Source organism: Lycium barbarum, chromosome 11 (assembly GCF_019175385.1).
Source record: "Lycium barbarum isolate Lr01 chromosome 11, ASM1917538v2, whole genome shotgun sequence".
NCBI lineage: Eukaryota > Viridiplantae > Streptophyta > Magnoliopsida > Solanales > Solanaceae > Lycium > Lycium barbarum.
In genome coordinates, this window is record NC_083347.1 from 30,685,555 (window position 1) to 30,695,162 (window position 9,608).

General features: G+C 38.3%; 1 non-coding gene across 1 annotated transcript; it reads right to left on the reverse strand.

Moving 5' to 3' along the window:
* Positions 1-2,061: 2,061 nt before the first annotated feature.
* On the reverse strand, positions 2,062-2,148 carry LOC132620693 (small nucleolar RNA R44/J54/Z268 family). The gene has a single exon (XR_009575131.1). It is a non-coding gene; the product is annotated as a small nucleolar RNA R44/J54/Z268 family (small nucleolar RNA).
* Positions 2,149-9,608: the final 7,460 nt, after the last annotated feature.

Genomic DNA, 9,608 nt, shown 5'->3' on the forward strand with positions numbered 1-9,608 from the left:
TAGACCGTCGTGGCGGTCTGGGCCATATCACGCTTGGCCGCCACAGCGACCAACCCGCCGCAACAGCGGCGCCACTGGGATGGCACTGGTGCCTCCAATGCGGACACCAGGTACCAGAACTCCCCTAATTTCTATAAGTCTCAAACCAATTCCCGAACCACTTCCGAAGCCATCTGCTTACAAACCACATACACAAATCCACATAAAAACACGCTGCGAATGCATTCGTTGCTTCAGAATTTCCAACAGAGGTCTCGTTGACCGAGTGAACTCCCGATACCTCATTTTTCAATTTCCCAACTCAAGTCCCAAAATGAATCCGAGTGCATTGGGAACCGAACCCGATATACACACACGTTATAAACGACCATTCAAACCTCTCGGAATCGACGAATTTTTGAAAAAGGTCTGTTTACCCAAAAATCAACTTTGGGTCAACTCTTTTTCACTTAAAGCCTATATTTCACAAAAAGTTGCTCGAGTACGATCTAGACACCTCAAAAAGCGTGTCAACAGTGTTATACCCCATTTTAACCGGAGTCAAAATGGTTTACAACATCCCGGTAATTCCGGGGTTAATTAAAGTTAGGGAGTCGCCACCTAATTATTTATGGTGAATTAGAACACCTAAAGTTCATTAAAGTTATTTTCTAAAGTTAACTCCGTTTTAAGGTCTACTAACTTAAGATTCTAGGTAAGGGTTCAATTAATCTAAAGGGAAGGTATTAAGCACCCTTTAAGATCCATTTAAAATGGTTAACCGACCGGACTTACAATTAATTAGGCTAAGTGTAATCCCTCAATAAATGGCAAGACAACCAAGTGAATAAGGATAATAGTTAATCAATTAAACAATTGATTTAAATAGTGTGTATAATATAGTAAGTCAAAATATTTGGTTATATAAGAATCTCAAGGTAACGAAAGTTTTCGTGTTCTGAACTTCTTTAAAACATAGGTGCGAAAGTAAGCTTAAAAATAGTTAAACTTAGTTAAAATAATTGTAAATCCCTCATGACGAGTGTAGAAAGAATTCAAACCTCTTTGCGACTTAAATGGGGCTAGATTACAGGCATCTAATTCGTGTTAAAGAAGATTGATTATTTAGCATCTAAAAAAAAATCATTTCAACTTATTACTTGTTAAATTGGCACTCTAAGAACTAAAATCTGACTTGGAATAAAAAATGTTTCCAGATTTAGAAAATAGATGAATAGCCCTTTAAAATATTTATTGATCTTAGCTATAAGCTACATAGGGAGTTAGTAAAGTCATAACAGTCAATAACACAAAGTAGAAGTGGAAGGTTAGTCACACAAGACATTTAAATCGCGCCAACGAATAAACAAAAGTGACATAAAATGATTTTAGCCATTTTCGGCTTTTCACAAAGGGGTAATGATGTTCTGCAATTCTCCGCTTGAGCAAAGTAAGAGCGAAGACAGTGAATGATATGCGGACTCCGTAAGAGGTGTCGTTGAGTCTCAAAATGAAACTCTTTGGCTCCAGTGTTCATGCAAAGGAAAAGGAAAATAGGATTAGAGTAATGACAGGATTTTTAGCAAATATTAGAATCAGAGGGGGGGGGGGGGGGGGGGAACTCACAATATGCAAACAAATATTTTATAAATGTCATGATAGCAATAATTATCAGAATTTAACTCTTGCAAACAGTGAGGTTTTTAAATAATACTCTAAGTTGGAAGATAAATATCTCATCATTCTCCGTTAAGTGAAGTTCCTAAAATCAGTTTTTACAAGTGACAAATAAACCAAAGAGTAAACAGAATTTGGACTTTTTGGAAATACAATGTAAAGAGACATACTCCGACATCATACACTACTCAAAAATGAGTGTTAAAGGCAGTCACATATAATCCTAAATCATGGTTCTTATTACGACTTGTTGTCAATATCCAGATCTGCACATCCAACGATAGTGGCATTAAATTACGACTTGTTGGAAGCAAAGAAAATTTTCATTCGTGTTTTCTTATCAAAGTGTATTACATCATTTACAGAACACAAATTAAATCAGCGAGACAAGCAAACATTCAAGGATTCCCATCAGAGAGATTCCCATCGACAAATCATCACACCCTGATGGGGTTTTGATGTCCCTGTCTGTTCTATCAACATTACAGGGACAAAATGTAGATAATAATTTAACAAGAAAACTTAAAAGGATTTTAACAAATGCCCATCACCAATTCATATTTAAGAGAAACAAGTGCATGTGATTAAAACTGAATGCAGAGAGGATAGTTGTTGAAGAAAACATGATGACTCGGAGAGATAGAGGAAAATCCTAAACCATAACTTAAGCAACTGATTAGCCACCCTAGGAACATATTTAGCTGTTATCTTTAGTTAGAGCAGAGTGAGATTGAGACAACCACACTAAGAATATTGTAACCACTAATCCACAAATTCGACTAATTATCAAAATAGACTGAACAGGGCAGCCACCAGCTAGAGACTACATAATGGCACTTAGTCCGAAGTCAGATTCGTATCAATCATTAACAAGCTACTCAAAACTGGAACTATGCTACACCAATATCTACATCGAATTAGTGAACAAACAAACAGTTTTGTTTTCCTGATAAGTAATCTGAATGCTCTAACCTATTCTAATTCAAACAGCCAAGCAAATAAGTACTGAAACTCACTAGTCACATAAATTAACATAAACACCAATGAAGAACCCCAACAGAGATGAAACTGGTCAAAATTGCCTAAAATTAAACCGTGAATCTGAGAGAAAAGCGAAAACGAAGGAGAAGCGATATTACCTTTTGTAAGTGCAATGAACTAGGGAAAATGCATTAACTCGAATGGAATTAATCCTTATGCATACAAACAAATAATCTCTTTTATTCTAAAGATTTATCATGAAGGATACCTGAACATAACAATTCATTTATGTCCCTAATTTTAACTAATATTTCAAAGCAGTCATGATATAAGGGAGCAGGTTCATGATTTGCAAAAAAGGGAATGTGGACAGCCATGCAGAGTAATTTACTTGCCCTTTGTCATGCTTATGCATATTTATGTTTTAATCGGTTACTTCTATTTGTCCGCTTCTTAATATTAGCGTAAATGTAATGTACAATTCTAATCTTTTTTTTTATCTAAATGCTCAAGACTACAAATCGTGCCAAATCACTGAACATCAAACAAAACATATTAACTCTCATTCTAAACTTCCAGATTACTTTATATATATGAATTCTAGTGCGAATATTGATAGTCACACTTTAATAAAAAAAAACATGATTTCTATATTAGTCAAAACAAATAGCCTTTGAGAGAGCTAAAAAAAGAAAACAGTAGCTGATAGCACAGATTTAAATCACAAAAGGTAATAGCAGGGCACTAGGCCACGATTTTTCTAAACGAACAGGATCTTAACAGAACCACAAATCAGAATATCATCGAATTTTACCTCTTATGGGTGCAGTGAACTGAGGTCTTCGGGGTCTCGAATCTACTCTCTAGTTAAGGACAGATCGGAACCTCGACACAAATACACAACTCTGTTACAGCTAGGGTCTACCGAAACAGAGTGGAATTTGAACAAATCTAAGATTTAGAGTAGTAGGGGAAAGATAGAAATGTTAAGTGTGGTAAAGTTCCCGGGTCTTTTTCTTTCTTTTTTCGGCTGAATGTTTAAGGCATATATATATAGCCCCCAAAGGTCTAGGGCTCTTGAGACTTTTTAAATTCAAAAATTGTCGCAAGAGAAATCATGGGGTGGAGCAAGGGAGCAGCTTTGTTGGTGGACGTTTTTCACCCAAATGGTGCAACAAACCTGTTACCATGGAAAGACCGAAAGAAAGTGGTAGAAAGGGGAAAGTCATTTTTCTTTTCAGTTTCACGTGAAGGAGATGGGCTCAGCAAGGTAGACGACAGACCCATATCATGAAAATAGGGAGGAAATTTCTTCCATGGTTGATGTAAATGAGGATCTTTTTTTGGAATAGAAAGTGGGAGAAGAAAACAATAGGGGCGGCTCCCTTGAACGAAAATGAAAGACCTACCAAATGGGTTTAGATAATCTGAAGGTGGGTATATTGGGTTCAAAGTTTGGGCCTAATGTTTGGGCTCAATTTGACGGATTGGGCTGCAAATCATGGATCTTTTCCTCCTTTAATTAATTTATTTATACATCTTCATCTTAATAGTTTGGACTAGGATTAACCACTTTCAGATATATAATACAACTGCTTATTGAAAATATGAATGTAGTGCTTTGTCAAGTAAATTTGTTGATAAAACTAAAATAACATAAAAGAAATAATTCTTTCAAATTATTAACGATCAAGACACGCGGGTAAATTAATTGAAGGAAAAGTTGGACAAAATTGCGTGTCAACAGATGCCCCTCGTTGACCGGAGACGCTGTAAGAATTTTCGGGCAAGAAAGTTGACATAATCGGCAATTTTGTCCCGACCGACCAATATGACCATGGGAAAATTAGAACCATATTAGTATAAAAAGGACTATGTCTACGAGATGTTTTGAAGATTTTGGGGTAGAAGGGATGTTTGAAAGATTATGGGATTTTTATATAGGTATGACTAAACTTTTGAGCGTAGGAGGAATGTAGTTCGAACATGTGACAAGAATATTTGAGAATGGAACATATGCTATAGCCTCCTAATTATAAATGTGGTGCGCAACACACACACAAGTAGGACTCTACTAGCCACGATGCGGATTCCCAAATGTTGCACCTGTATCGAGTTATGGAGACACTAGATATAGAAAAGGATACCAGATTGTGAAAAGAGTTGATTAAGTAGAGTTTTAGTGGTGGATATGAAAGAAAGATTTGGATAACCTACGTATCACATGTTTGTGGACGTAGGCAGAGTTGCGTTCGAGAGTAGATCCGTGACCTTTGCTTTGTGAGTTTGATATTCCTCTTCAGCATATTTGCCCCAATTCACTGCATAAGATAAAGTTCCACGTTGTGCTGTGTCTCTATATGTAGATTGTACTTTCTGTCAAAACTGAAATTCATGTCAAAATCATTAATAAAGTCTGGGGTAAAGTTGAAAATGTAAAACTTATAAAAAATGATAATAAATATGAGTGTGAAAATGAAGATGAAGCCGTGTGGCCAAATGTTGTCTCTGGTTGTCTTCGGGGACTTGAATAAATGCGTGATGTTTATGAAGATGAGGTTGTATAGCAAAATAATGTCTCCGATTGTTTTCGGGGACTTGATGGTAAATGATATGCCGATGAGGCCGTACAGCCAAACGATGTCTCTGGTTGTTTCGGGGACTCGATGGTAAATGATATCTGTGAAATTAAAGGTCAAGTTACTAAAGTGAATGATAAGGTAATTGATGAAGTAGAGAGTGAAGTAAGGGTGCAGCCGTCTGGCTTATGAAAATGAGGTTGTATTTCCATATGATATCTCCGGTTGTCTTCGGAGACTGGATAAAGATTCCTGTAAAGTTCAGGATAAAGTCGTTAAAGTATGTAAAGCGAATGGTGTCTCCGGTTGTCTTCGGAGACTTGATGAAGATTCCTGTAAAGTTCAAGGTAAAGTCGTTAAAGTAGGTAAAGTGGATGACGTCTCCGGTTGTCTTCGGAGACTTGATAAAGATTCCTGTAAAGTTCAGGATAAAGTCGTTAAAGTTGGTAGGGTAAATGATAAAATAGAGAGTAAAGTAATAGTGTAGCCTTTTGGCTTATGCGGAAGAGGCTGTATAGCCAAATGAGGCCTCCGGTTGTCTTCAGAGACTTAATGATAATTCCTGTGAAGTTCAGGGTAAAGTCGTTAAAGTTGGTAAAGTAAACGATAAGAATGTAGCCATTTGGCTTATGCACATGAGGCTGTATAGACAAATGACGTCTCCCGTTGTCTTTAGAGACTTAATGTTGATTCCTGTAAAGTTCAGGGTGAAGTGGTTAAAGTAGGTAAAGTGAATGATAAAGTAATTGATAGAGTATGGAGTAAAGTGATAGCGTAGCCGTTTGGCTGATGATGTTGATGGTATCGTGACAGGCCAAATTAATGACACGTAATCCCGATTTAATTCGCCTTCAATCTCGACAAGCTACAAAAACAGGTGTATTTGTTAATAAAGTCATAAGGTTATTGTGATAAAAAATAGAATGAAAGATAAAGTTGGAAATAAAGCCGTTTGGCTTTTAAGGCGAGGCCATAATGAGCCAAATGATGCTTTTCGGCCATGATCGATAGACTCGACTATTGGTCTCGCGGTCTTTTAATTCCTGCACTCAAAGAAAAATTCTTAGTTTGGGAGGGGGAAGTTGATTCGTGTTGACTCGAAGCTTGACGTTGTTGGCGCTCCATTCGTCTAGTTTGTTTGGATCTCGTGACCTCCGTTCAAGCCTCGGTAGATGAATAGTAGTGAAAACGATTGAAGAAAGTGTTTTATTTGAAAGATATATATGTAAGTATATGTATAAGGAAAGATATATATGTAACTATATGTATATAAATTGTAAAAAATTTCTGCCAACCTTTAGATTGTGACTCTTCCAAAACAATTGAGAAGTCACTTGTCTATAATACTTCCTATCTGGTAGCCTTAATCTTGTCGATGTTCAACCATTCTCTTATCTATATCCTTTCAAAATCTACCCCAGTTTCGACTTCGGGAGGGTACACTAAAATTATGTTGTGGTGTAACCGAACCTTATATAGGTTGCCTACGTATCCCGCCAAGGGAATCAGGTCAGAACGTAGTTCATAGGGTACATAAAATGGTTTGAAATTTTCTAACAAAGGGACCGAACCCGATGTGGATTGCCTACGTATCCCACCAAGGGAATCAGGTCAGCGTAGTTCCGTCACATAAATGGAAAAAGGTTTGTTGGATTTCTACCTAAATATGACTGAGCCGTATGTCGATAGTCTACGAATCCCACCGAGGGAATCAGGTCATGTGTAGTTCTCCTTACATATAAATAATAAGGATTTTTGGATTTTCTGTTATAATGCAACCGAACCCTATGTGGGCTGCCTACGTATCCCGCTGAGGGAATCAGGTCAGCGTAGTTCACAAAGTACATTAAAGGAAAGGTTGGAAACTAGGCAATCTAATCTAATGTGGTCCTTTGATTTCTCCTTGAATTGATAGCATTCATGCTTATGTCATTATCTATCGGCTATTTCAATTTCTTCCAAGTGGAATCTTGTCTTGTCCTCTAATTTCTTTGTTATTCTCTCGAGATGTATGTTGTCTTCCCATTCTTCATAATCGTTTTCGGGACATAAAATTTATTCATTCGTTTCATTATATGTCACAATCATAAAATTGGCAGATTTGATAATTTATTTACTAAATAAAATAAAAAGTAACAATAATAGGCAATTAAGGAAAATCAGAAATGCATTCATAGATTTTGCAATTAAGCTTCCAAAAGATGAGGCAAAGCAACAAAAAGTTTTGGGCATGATTCAGGCCTCAATTTTAAAAATCGTGCTATTTCAAAAGTTCACTACATGCCCAATCTACCAAGACTCCCGACGAACCAAGGGCGGAGTAGAAGTCCAATTCTTCAAAGTTTCTCCTGGTTCGACACCCCAGATGGTCGGTGTCTTGGTGTTGTGAGTAGTTGTAGAAGCAATCTTCATTGGTGCTTGTATTTGGACTGTTCCCAAGAGAGCAACAAAGGTTGATGACATGCCCTTTTCCATTTTTCCAACTGGCATAATTGTTCCTTTCAAATACCCATCTTCCTCAACAGTTATCATGTTCACGTTAGCATTTTAGTGAGTAGTTAAAGGGTTGTTGTCCACATTGGGCCGAGCTCCAGTGAGTTGGATCGCTCCTTCCTTAATCAAGGATTCGATTTTGTTTTTGAGACCGTAGCAATCCTCAGTGTCGTGCCCAGCAACTCCTGAATGATATGCACAACACTTGGAACCATCAAACCATCTTCGCATAGGATCGGGAATTTTCCATTCAATTGGTTATATCACGCCTACTGCTTTCAGTCTTTCAAATAATTGAGCCATGGGTTCAGCGAATCGAATGTAATTACAGGTATTTTTGATTTCAAGGTTTGAACGGGCTTTAGGTGTAGCATGTGGTCGATTTTGGTAAGTTGGAGCTTGAACGGATTGATATGGACGTGGGTTTTGATAGGGAGGTGCTCTGGGTTGGTAGTAGTTTGCTTGGGCGTTGTAGACAAGGTAAGGAGTTAGTGGAGCTTGGTAGGGTTCAGCGTATTGGTAAGGGTACAAAGGTTGTTGTGGATGGTTAAAGTATGTAACGGCTTGGCTTGGCTCATATCCTTGGATATTCATGACTGCAGCTACATCTTCTTTTTAACCCCGCTGATAGAACCAGATTGAATAGCTTTGTTTACAGCTTGCAAAGCCGTAAGATCATGAATTTTTCCCGATTTGATTCCTTCTTCTAAGGCTTCTCCCATTCTGACAACTTCTGTGAATTTTTGTCCCATCATGCCTATCATTTTCTCATAGTATATGCCAGCCTGACATTCAATGAAGGTAGCAGTCATTTCTCTATCACTCATCGGGGGTTGAACCCTGGCTGCTTCTGACCTCCAACACAGTGCATACTCACAGAACGACTCAGTTGACTTCTTAGTTACCTTAGTCATGTAGACTCTATCTGGTGTGATATCGGCGTTGAAGCTGAATCGGTTCATGAAGTCTTGTGCCATATCACTCCAACCACGCCATTTACGGACGTCTTGTTGTGTATACCAAGTAAGAGCCTCACCAGATAAGCTTCTTATGAATAGCTTCATCCTTATATTCTGATCTCTACCTACTCCCACCAGTTTGTCACAATAGGCCCTTAAATGCGTATGAGGGTCGCATGTCCCATTAAATGTATCAAATTTCAGCGGCTTGTAGCCTACAGGTAAATCAACGTCAAGCTGAACACAAAGATCTTCATATTTTACACTCTTGCTTCCTCTAGCAACTTGAAGGTTTCTTATTGCCTCTTTGAGACTGTGGATCTCTTTTAACAATAGATCATCTGCCCTTGCTTTTGCATCCTTTTCTATTTCCTCGTATTGATCCACCTCGGGTTGGAACCTGACCGTTACTGGGTTGGTAAAGGCTTGTGTTTCCGCTGCATATACCGGAGGAACATATTGTGCATTAGGAGTGACAAAATGTGCCCCTTATATATGCTGGGTTGGATAGGTTTGGACGGTGAGAGTGTTTCAGACTGGAGGTGGTGTGTTATAAGTGGTATTTGTAGGTAGTGGATTAGTGTTGGTAGATACAGGAACATAAGGAGTATGAACTAGCGATTGACTTGGTGGGTTGACGGGTGGTGGATTTGGAGTAGTGTAGGTGGGTGGCTCACTTTGTGGAGGAGTATAGACGGATGATGGATTTGGTGGATTTGCGAGGGTGATTGGAGGAAAGTTGTTGTTGGTAGGTGCATTATTTCGTGGAGGAAAATGTTCAGGAACTGGAGATTCAAGTTATGGAAAATGAGGTGGATTTGGTGCGACATTTCTAGGTTCAGAAGGTGGACTTTGGAGTGTGACGGACAAATTGGTCAAGTCCCTAACCCGATTCAGTTCTCCACGTAGGTCCTCAATCTCTTGAGTCAAGCGGGCGATA